Raw genomic sequence first — 9,997 nt, forward strand, 5'->3', positions numbered from 1 at the left:
GCGCCCCCAGCCATGGCCGACGCCACCGCCGCCGTGCCTACGTCGTAGCCGCGCTCCCCGCCGCCCGTGCGTCCTCTCGTCGTGTCCAGGAGCTCCGCCGCTGTCCACTTCATCGAGCAAGCCGAGCCCCGAGCGCTCGCAACGCCCGAGTCCACCGCACCGACCTCGCCCGAGTCCGCCGTCGCCGGAGATCCCCTTTAACGCCGTTGTCGCTCCGGTCCATCCCCGGCCGCACCAAGGGCTTCGTCGCACTCACTGTGAGCTTAGCCATCTTCCCCTCCCTTACGTTCTTGCTCCCGCGCCGTGTAGCGACCTCTCGGAGCTCAACTGCACCCACCGCCGTGGAGCTCGTCGCCGACGTGCTCCCGGTCATCCTCCGGCCACTCCACGGTGTCCATCATGCTCACCGCGTCACGTAGCACCTAACTAGCTACTCCCCGCACCTCACCGACCCCCCTAGCGACAAGTTCAACTTCGGCTGAACCCCGGTGGCCGCCAAAGTCGTCGCCGGCGCCAACTCCGGCCACCCCGACCCCAACGGACTCCACCAAGAGCTGCGGCTCGACCCCAGCTCCTCTCCGGTGGCCTCCGCGGCTCGTTTGGTTGCCGGAACGGCAAAAATCACTTTCCGCCGCCGCGTCGGGCTCGCCGGCGGCTAAACGCCGGTGCAGCCGACCCGGGTTTGACCACGGATGGGCCCTGGTTGACTCCCTTGAGTCTATGACAGGTGGGGCCCAGCCCTGCTAACTAATTAGGATTAGTTTAAATTAGTTTTAGTTTAATTAATCACACTGACACGCGGGACCCACTGTCAGGTTTGACCCGGACGTGTCCCGTTGACCTGCTGACATCACACTGACGTCAGGCTGACGCAGTAATTGATTTTCTGGATTTAACCTAATATAGGAAATTCCAGAATATAGTTTAAACTTCAAAAATTCATAACTTTTATTCTGTAACTCCAAATCAGACAAATTATATATGAAAAATGATCAGAAAAATCCAATCTATCCATCTGTACTATTTTCATGCATGATTAAACAAGTTAACTTGATGTTTAATGCAGAACAAGGAAAAACACTTTAAAGGGCCATGTTTGAGTTTGAAATTTGAATCTTTGATTCAAATTGGTTCAAACCCTTCTGGTCTTAGTTGCATTAGCCCAACACACTCATATTGCCATGTTTCATGCATGCATCATATTGTTGCACATTATTTGGTGATGGTTGTGTATCGGTGTTCTTGCGGCAGGTTCTGCCTCCGAGGAGTACCGTGATTACCCTAACGAAGAATCGTATCAGTGCATCGAACCATCAGGCAAGCAACCAACCATTTGATCATATCGGTACAATCCCATGTTCTCGCTCCTGCTCTCTTTTACTGCATTAAGACAACGCATTTCAAACTGCTGTGTGCTGCGGTAGTTGAACCCATTTCCTCTGCATGACCTGTCATTGCCACAGTAACTAGATGAAACCCACTAGCATGTGTAGGAGTTGATTGAGCCATATGTATGTGTTGCTCCTACCTTGCTATGCCTGCTATGCTTAGAGTCGTGTCAGGTCTGGTTCATCTGGGTGATGGACTAGAGTGAAATGATTATGTCGGTAATAGGAGTGGTGTGGTGAACACGATTTGGTAAAGGTATCGATGAGAGGCCATGTAGGAGTACATGGTGGGTTGTTTCATTGAAGCCAACCTTAAGCACTGAGATCTGTATGTGTGATTTAAGAATCAGCTACTACCATGCATTGGGCCCGAAACCAATGGTCCCTCTCGGCTTCTTATTCACCCTAGTTCTCCGTCCAGGAGTTGCAAGTAGTTTCTGGTGTTTGTAGCCTACTGGAGGCCGTGGACAGCGCTGACCGTAGGGGTGGGCTGTGATGCGGTAGGTACGTGGCCGGGTGTACCGAATACCCGTTAGGTATCTCGGGAACCCTGTTCACATCGTTCGGGGCCGTATGGGAAACCTCGGCCGGACTCCCTACGGATGGAACCTGGATAGGCGATAAACCTGGACTGGAGGCTTAGGTGATTAGGTAGGTCATGGCCGACACCCACGTTGGGCTTCCGCTTGAAGGTTGCCGAGTACATGTCGTGTAAACGACGGTAAGTGGTGAGAGCGTGTATGAAGAAGTACACCCCTGCAGGGTTATCATGATCTATTCGAATAGCCACGTCCGCGGTAAAGGACTACTTGGTTGCCTATACAGTTCATAGACAAGTAAATGGAAACTACTAAAAGCCTCAAGATAAGTGTGAGTGCCGAGGATGGCTCTTCCGTAGGCAGACGGAGGTGGATCCTCGGTAGTGTATTGAAGTGGTGAGTAGTGGACTCGTGTACGCAAAACCATTTCAATTTGGAGTCTCGTAGGTTAGCCTAGCCAAGAGTCAAAGCTGGCTTGCTGCAGCAACTCCACCAACCCTTTTTGATAATATGCATGTATGTAGGATCTGATGTAAGTCTTGCTGAGTACCTTTGTACTCATGTTGCTATAATCTACATTTTTACAGAAGACGCTGCAACCCCTTCTGATGGGTTCTACGTAGACGTTGACATCAATGAGTAGGCTAAGGCCCAGGTGGTGATCCTGAGCTTGTGAAGGACCACGTAGTATAGCTAGGCTTTCCAAGCCTCTTTTATTTTACTAGTTGTCTGTACCCAGACAAGCTACTTCCGCTGCTGGTTTGTATGACTGTATGACTTGAATGCTGGGTCGTGTGACCCGTACCTTTGTGTATGTTATGTATGGCTCTCTGAGCCTTAAATAAAGTACTTGTGTCATAGAGTCATGTTGTGATGCCTTGTTGTATTTGCACATATCGAGCATATTGTGTGTATGATTGAAATGCTTGGTATGTGTGGGATCTGACTATCTAGTTGTTTATCCTTAGTAGCCTCTCTTACCGGGAAATGTCTCCTAGTGTTACCACTGAGCCACGGTAGCTTGCTACTGCTCTGGAACACTTAGGCTGGCCGGCATGTGTCCATCTTCGTTCCTGTGTCTGTCCCTTCGGGGAAATGTCACACATTGAGTACCGGAGTCCTGTTAGCCCGCTACAGCCCGGTTTACCGGAGTCCTGCTAGCCCAGTGCTATAGCCCGGACCCACTTGCTGATGACCGACACGTTCGTTGCTGGGTCATGGATGCCTGTCCCTGTAAGTCTGTGCCACTTTGGGTTTACGACTAGCCATGTCAGCCCGGGCTCCTTATCATATGGGTACTAGCGACACTATCATATACGTGTGCCAAAAGGCGCAAACGGTCCCGGGCAAAGGTAAGGCGACACCCGTGGGAATACCGTGCGTGAGGCCGCAAAGTGATATGAGGTGTTACATGCTAGACCTATGTGGCATCGGGTCGGGGTCCTGACAGCGTTGGCATCAGAGCCGGACTGCCTGTAGGTTCTCCAAGCCAAACTGGTCGATGTTGAGTCTAGAAATTCTTTAGTTATATGTAGGGGAATTGTTTGTGGGTTGGAACGTAAGGCTCTTTTTACTCCTTTATATTATGACATTCTGATCTGAGTCAGTCTATTCTTCCACCGGGGGTTAAGGAATTAGGATCTATTCTCTCTATCAGGATCACGTGTTACTAATCAGTAGTACCTTATAGGGTTGATGGATACAAGCCTAGTTCAGTTCTACTACCACATTATGTTGTTAGGATGGACTCAGAACTTTGATACGATGATGTTGAGTGTGTATGAAATCCTTTGTCAAATGTCTCAAAATCCTTCTTGAGCATTTACAGCTGTTATGCTGCCGAAATTTTGCTACAAATTCTAATGCCTTTGCATTATGGTTGTGCTTTCAGATGGCCACTCGCGACCTCAATCAAGTGGTTCGCCTGACTCGATGCCTAGATGTACCCGGCCATACCGCCATGTTGGTCAGGGTAATGACTGAGGCTGGATACCGTTGGTATCCTGAGTACACGGTCGAAGAGCAATTTCGAGACTTTAATCAAAGCCAGTATCTATGCACTGTCAGGATATTTCCATCTTATCCTGGATCCACCGAGCCCCTTCACTGCTCCTATGGACTCGGGGTTACTATTGAGATGGCTGTGCAGGACGCCGCCTACTCTATGATGACCATCATGCGAGTCAGGTCTGGCCTATTTCGGGACTCTGATTTCCGGTATATGCCAGGATCACTTCCGGGAGCACAAGGGTATCTCCAGGCTATCTATGCTGACCCCACTCAGGAGGATTCACGGACTCGCACCACTGCTGAGATGCTCGAGGATAAGGACCGTGAAAATCGGGCCTTGAGGATAGAGCTCTTCAATACCCGTGCTGACCATTGGGCCACGTTGACTCGGTTTGCACCGGCGGTGCAAGCTGGATATTCGGATATGCGCGATCTCTATCCTGTGAGATCTGCTCTGCCAGACGTGATGGGATGGCGTGATGTAGGAGGCATCACCCCACCTCGCGGTCCCCGCAGGCCACCGTCTGTTGGTCCAAGACCTCATCCTAGCCCCTATGGTCCACAAGCTCCGCGAGATCGTCTGTTCCCGGATGATCATGTTCAGCTTCCAGGCTACGTAGGTGACTTCTACGAGGACTACTACGGATCGGTCTGAGTTAGTGGTAGTGTCACTAGTTCGTACTAGCTGTGTCGTCTATCGTCCCGCGTGACTCGTGGGATATGACCTAGTTTGTACCGCCTTCCGGAGGTGTAGAAAAATAATGTATAGGAGTTTGGGATGCCTCCGATGAGATGTAATCCTCTTATCACCGTAATAGTACGTTGTTTGGTCTTGTACTAAACCTTGTATGGTGTGTATGACGATGGAATAAAGAAGCAGTTTCTGTATCTACCATGTCATACGGATGATCATCTTGCATTCCTGGTTATTCCTTACATTCTGTATCCTATGTCGGAATCTTATCATTCTGACTAAATCATTGTCTTGTTTACCTAGGATGGTCAACACGCGCAGCAACCCTGCTTCCCAAGAGCAGGCCGAAGGCAGTGAAGTCAGGGATGCAAATCTGCCTCACCCTCCTTCCCTAGCCGAAGTTATGCTGGAAGCCGAGAGAAACAAGCGGGAGACCAACCGTTTGTTGGAGCGTATTGAACAGAACACAGCACACCATCAGAGGACTAACATGGTGTCACTCAGTGATTTCATCAAGTTACATCCACCCATGTTCCACCACTCCGTCGAGCCTCTCGACGCTGATGACTGGCTTCGCAGTATTTCTCACAAACTGCGCTCCGCGCTAGTAGCCGAGGCTGACAAGGTCACCTTTGCTGCATATCATCTTGAAGGCCCCGCCAGTCTCTGGTGGGAGAATTATGGAGCTATGCACCCAGCGGGCCATGTCACTACTTGGGCTGAATTCAGCGAGGCTTTCCGTGAACATCACATTCCGGAGGGTCTCATGGACCGTAAACGTGAGGAATTTTGCAGTTTCACTCAGGGCCGACTCTTTGTGGATGCTTACAGCAGGGAGTTCGGTAACCTCGCACGATATGCAACCGAGGAAGTTTCTACTGATGCCAAGAAGCAAGCAAGGTTCCGTAAGGGACTTAGTCCTGAGCTTCACCGCGACCTCCGTCTGCATGAGTGCACATCTTTTCAGAAGCTTGTTAACAAGGCCATCAGTGCTGAGACTGGTCAGACTGATTATGATGCAACACGCAAACATGGCCGTGACATGGGTTCCTCATCCGGTGCTGGTCCTCAGAAGCGTCGCGTGTGGGTGCCTAACACTGCCCTGCCACCCAGGTTCACACCGAGGCCATCCTTCCAGGCGCCTCGCCCCGTTCAACAGTTTGCACCAGCCAAGCCCTATGGTGGTCCAACCAACAGTGCTCCTCCACGTACCAGTTCCGTGACTTGCTTTAAGTGTGGGGAATCTGGCCACTATATGCGTGAGTGTCCCCAAACCAACCCCAACCAATCTGCTAAAGCTGTTGGCCGTGGCAAGCCGACAGGGATAGTGTTCCACGCCAAGCCGGCCACCGCTGCACGTGGCCACGTCAAATGTATCTCTGCCGAAGAAGCTCAAGAGGATCCCAACGTCGTTCTCGGTACGCTTCTTGTTAATTGCCACCCGGCATCTGTTCTTTTCGATACAGGAGCCTCTCATTCATTTATATCCGAAAATTATGCTCGTTTGCATAATACCGCATTCTGTGACATGCCATCCACTATGGAAATTTCTACTCCTGGTTCTAGATGGCAAACCTCCAGGGTAAGTTATGGAAATGAAATCCAAGTCGACAGACTTGTTTTTCTCGCATCTTTGATAGCTCTCAAATTTTCAGATATTAATATCATCTTGGGTATGGACTGGATGTCAGCCCATCATGCCAAAATTGACTGCTTCTCTAGGACTGTTCAACTCACCCATCCTTCGGGGAAGATAGTCAATGTCTTGACCCGAATAGCCAAGCGACAGTTATATTCTCTTAACGCCAGCCCTTTGCCAGACCTTGAGGACGTCCCGGTAGTCCGTGACTTCCCGGATGTCTTCCTAGAGGAATTGACAGGTGTTCCACCGGACAGGGATGTTGAGTTCGTAATAGACCTCATTCCAGGAACCGTCCCGATTGCTAGAAGACCCTATAAGATGGCACCACTAGAACTAGCCAAGCTTAAGAAACAACTCGATGAGTCCTTGAAAAAGGGTTTCATCCGACCTAGTTCATCTCCGTGGGCTTGCCCCGTCCTCTTCGTCAAGAAGAAGGATGGTACGGACCAGATGGTTGTAGATTATCGACCTGTCAATTTGGTCACAATCAAGAACAAATATCTGCTCCCCAGGATCAACGACCTGTATGATCAGCTCGCTGGATCCTCAATCTTCTCCAAGATGGATTTGAGGTTGGGCTACCATCAAATCAAAATCAGAAACGGGGACATTCCTAAAACGGCCTTTGTTACTCGTTATGGCCAATACGAGTACACCGTCATGTCCTTTGGTTTAACCAACGCTCCAGCCACCTTTTCTCGGTTAATGAACTCAATTTTCATGGAGTATTTGGATAAATTCGTCGTGGCTTACCTCGATGATATACTCATCTACTCCAAGAACGAGGAAGAACATGCCGAACACCTAAGGCTAGTGTTGGAGAAACTTCGAGAGCATCGTCTTTATGCCAAATTCTCTAAATGTGAATTTTGGTTGTCAGAAGTGACCTATCTGGGTCATGTAATATCTGGTAAAGGTATTGCTGTTAACCTTGAGCAAGTTCAAGCCGTCCTTAATTGGACTCCACCTGAATCGGTCAAGCAAGTTCGGAGTTTCCTTGGCCTAGCGAGCTATTGTCGTCGCTTTGTCGAGAACTTCTCCAAAGTTGCTAAACCTCTAACTGAACTCCTCAAGAAAGATAAAAAGTTCGAATGGACTCCACAATGTGAGCACAGCTTTCAGGAACTGAAAAGACGCCTGACTTCTGCTCCCGTATTGGTACCGCCAGACTTCTCTAAGGACTTTGTTATCTACTGCGACGCCTCGCGACAAGGACTAGGCTGTATTCTCATGCAAGATCGACACGTAATTGCTTACGCATCACGGCAATTGCACCCACATGAGGAGAATTATCCTACTCATGATCTAGAGCTTGCAGCTGTAGTCTATGCACTTAAAACCTGGCGACATTACCTCCTCGGTAATCGTTGCGAAATATTCACTGATCACCAAAGTCTGAAGTACATCTTCACCCAACCGGATTTGAATCTCAGGCAAAGACGTTGGGTCGAGTTGATCACAGATTTCGACTTAGGAATAACTTACACTCCAGGGAAAGCCAACGTCATGGCTGATGCGCTAAGTCGTAAATCTTATTGTAACAACCTGATGTTACAACAAAGTCAACCACTTCTCCATGAGGAATTTCGGAAGCTTAACCTTCACATTGTTCCTCAAGGATTCCTTTCCACCATGGTGGCGAGACCTACCCTTACGGATCAGATCATCAAAGCACAGAAGGTAGATCCGGGAATTTCCCGCATCAAGAGGAACATCAAGAAAGGAGTTGCGAATTGTTTCTCCATCGATGATCAAGGGGTCGTATACTTCGGGAATCGCCTAGTGGTTCCCAAAGTGCGAAACCTGAGGCGATTGATCCTTAAGGAGGCTCATGAATCTCCTCTCACCATTCATCCCGGTAGTACTAAGATGTATCAGGACCTACGCCAGAGGTTCTGGTGGACTAGGATGAAGAGAGAAGTTGCTCAGTATATTGCTAATTGCGACGTCTGTCGTCGTGTAAAAGCAGAGCATCAACGGCCTGCTGGCACCCTTCAACCCCTAGCTATTCCTGAATGGAAATGGGATAAAATTGGTATGGACTTCATTACCAGTTTTCCCAGGACCAAAAGAGGGAATAATGCTATCTTCGTCGTTGTCGATCGTCTTTCCAAAGTGACCCATTTCTTACCTGTTCGTGAGAGTATAACTGCTAGTCAGTTAGCAGACTTGTACATCTTCCAAATAGTGTCTCTCCATGGTGTTCCTTTGGAAATTAACTCGGATCGAGGAAGTCTTTTCACCTCTCGGTTTTGGGAAAGTTTCCAAAATGCTATGGGAACCCGCCTTTCTTTTAGCACCGCCTTTCACCCTCAATCGAGTGGTCAGGTAGAACGCGTCAACCAGATCCTAGAAGACATGCTTCGAGCCTCTGTTATCTCATTCGGAATGGAGTGGGAGAAATGCCTTCCATTTGCCGAATTCGCTTACAACAACAGCTATCAATCTAGCTTGGGTAAAGCCCCTTTTGAAGTTCTCTATGGACGACGGTGTCGAACACCCCTTAACTGGTCAGAAACCGGGGAAAGACAGTTCTTTGGCCCGGATATGATTCAGGAAGCAGAAGAACAAGTTCGCATCGTTCGTGAAAAGTTGAAAACAGCCCAATCTCATCAGAAGAGTCAATATGACCGAAAACATAAGGCTATGACTATCGAGGTTGACGAGAAGGCTTACCTTCGGGTTACCCCTCTGAAGGGAACCCATCATTTCGGTATCAAAGGCAAATTGGCTCCTCGTTACATTGGACCTTTTCGCATTCTCGCTAAACGAGGAGAAGTTGCCTACCAGTTGGAACTACCTCCGCACCTCTCCAGAGTCCACGATGTCTTCCACATTTCTCAACTCAGGCGTTGCTTCTCGGATCCTATCCGTGGAGTGGACCACGAAACGCTTGATCTCCAAGATAATCTCACATATCGAGAGTACCCCATTCGTATCCTCGATCAGGCCGAGCGTACCACTCGACGTCATAATATCAAGTTTCTCAAAGTTCAATGGTCGCACCATTCTGAGGATGAAGCAACTTGGGAAAGGGAGGATCATCTTCGACTCGAGTATCCCGCCCTCTTTCCGGAGGAACCCAAATCTCGGGACGAGATTCTTTTGAGTGGGGGTGAGTTGTCACACCCTAGCTAGCCATGCATTAGAGTGTTGCATCATGTTTACTCTTTCATTAGAAACCTGAAATGGGGATGACAGAACCCCCAGCCCCCTCTGAAACCAACTAGGGTTTACTAAAAACTTTTTCAATGAACCTGAAATGCCCTTCTAAAATGCCCATCATTTTTGTCCTGGTTTAGAACCCCTGCCAAAAGTGATGCACATTTTCCTAGGTCATCCTAGGGTCTTTGAATTAACTCATAGATATTTGAATTTGGGCATTTAAAATTATATAAAATATTTAAATGCTCAAATATCTCCAAACTAAAATGTTTCATGTTGGAAATAATCCAACTATGGACCAGGAGTAGTTTGGTGATTTTAGGAGTTGCCTAAGTATTTTTATTAATTCAACAAAGTTGCAGAAGTATTAAAAAACAGAAAACAGAAAAAAATAGAAAAACTTACCTGGCGCCAGCACCCGGCCCACCTGCCGGCCCAGCCCAGCGCCGCTCCAGCGAGCTGCTTGCCGGCCAGGCAGGCAGGCAGGTGCCCGACGGCGACCGCAGCGCGCGCCACGCACCTGCTCGCCGCCTCGCCGCTCCCCTCGCTCGGTGACGTC

The sequence above is a fragment of the Triticum dicoccoides genome, chromosome 2B (genome assembly GCF_002162155.2).
Source record: "Triticum dicoccoides isolate Atlit2015 ecotype Zavitan chromosome 2B, WEW_v2.0, whole genome shotgun sequence".
In the NCBI taxonomy this organism is placed as follows: domain Eukaryota; kingdom Viridiplantae; phylum Streptophyta; class Magnoliopsida; order Poales; family Poaceae; genus Triticum; species Triticum dicoccoides.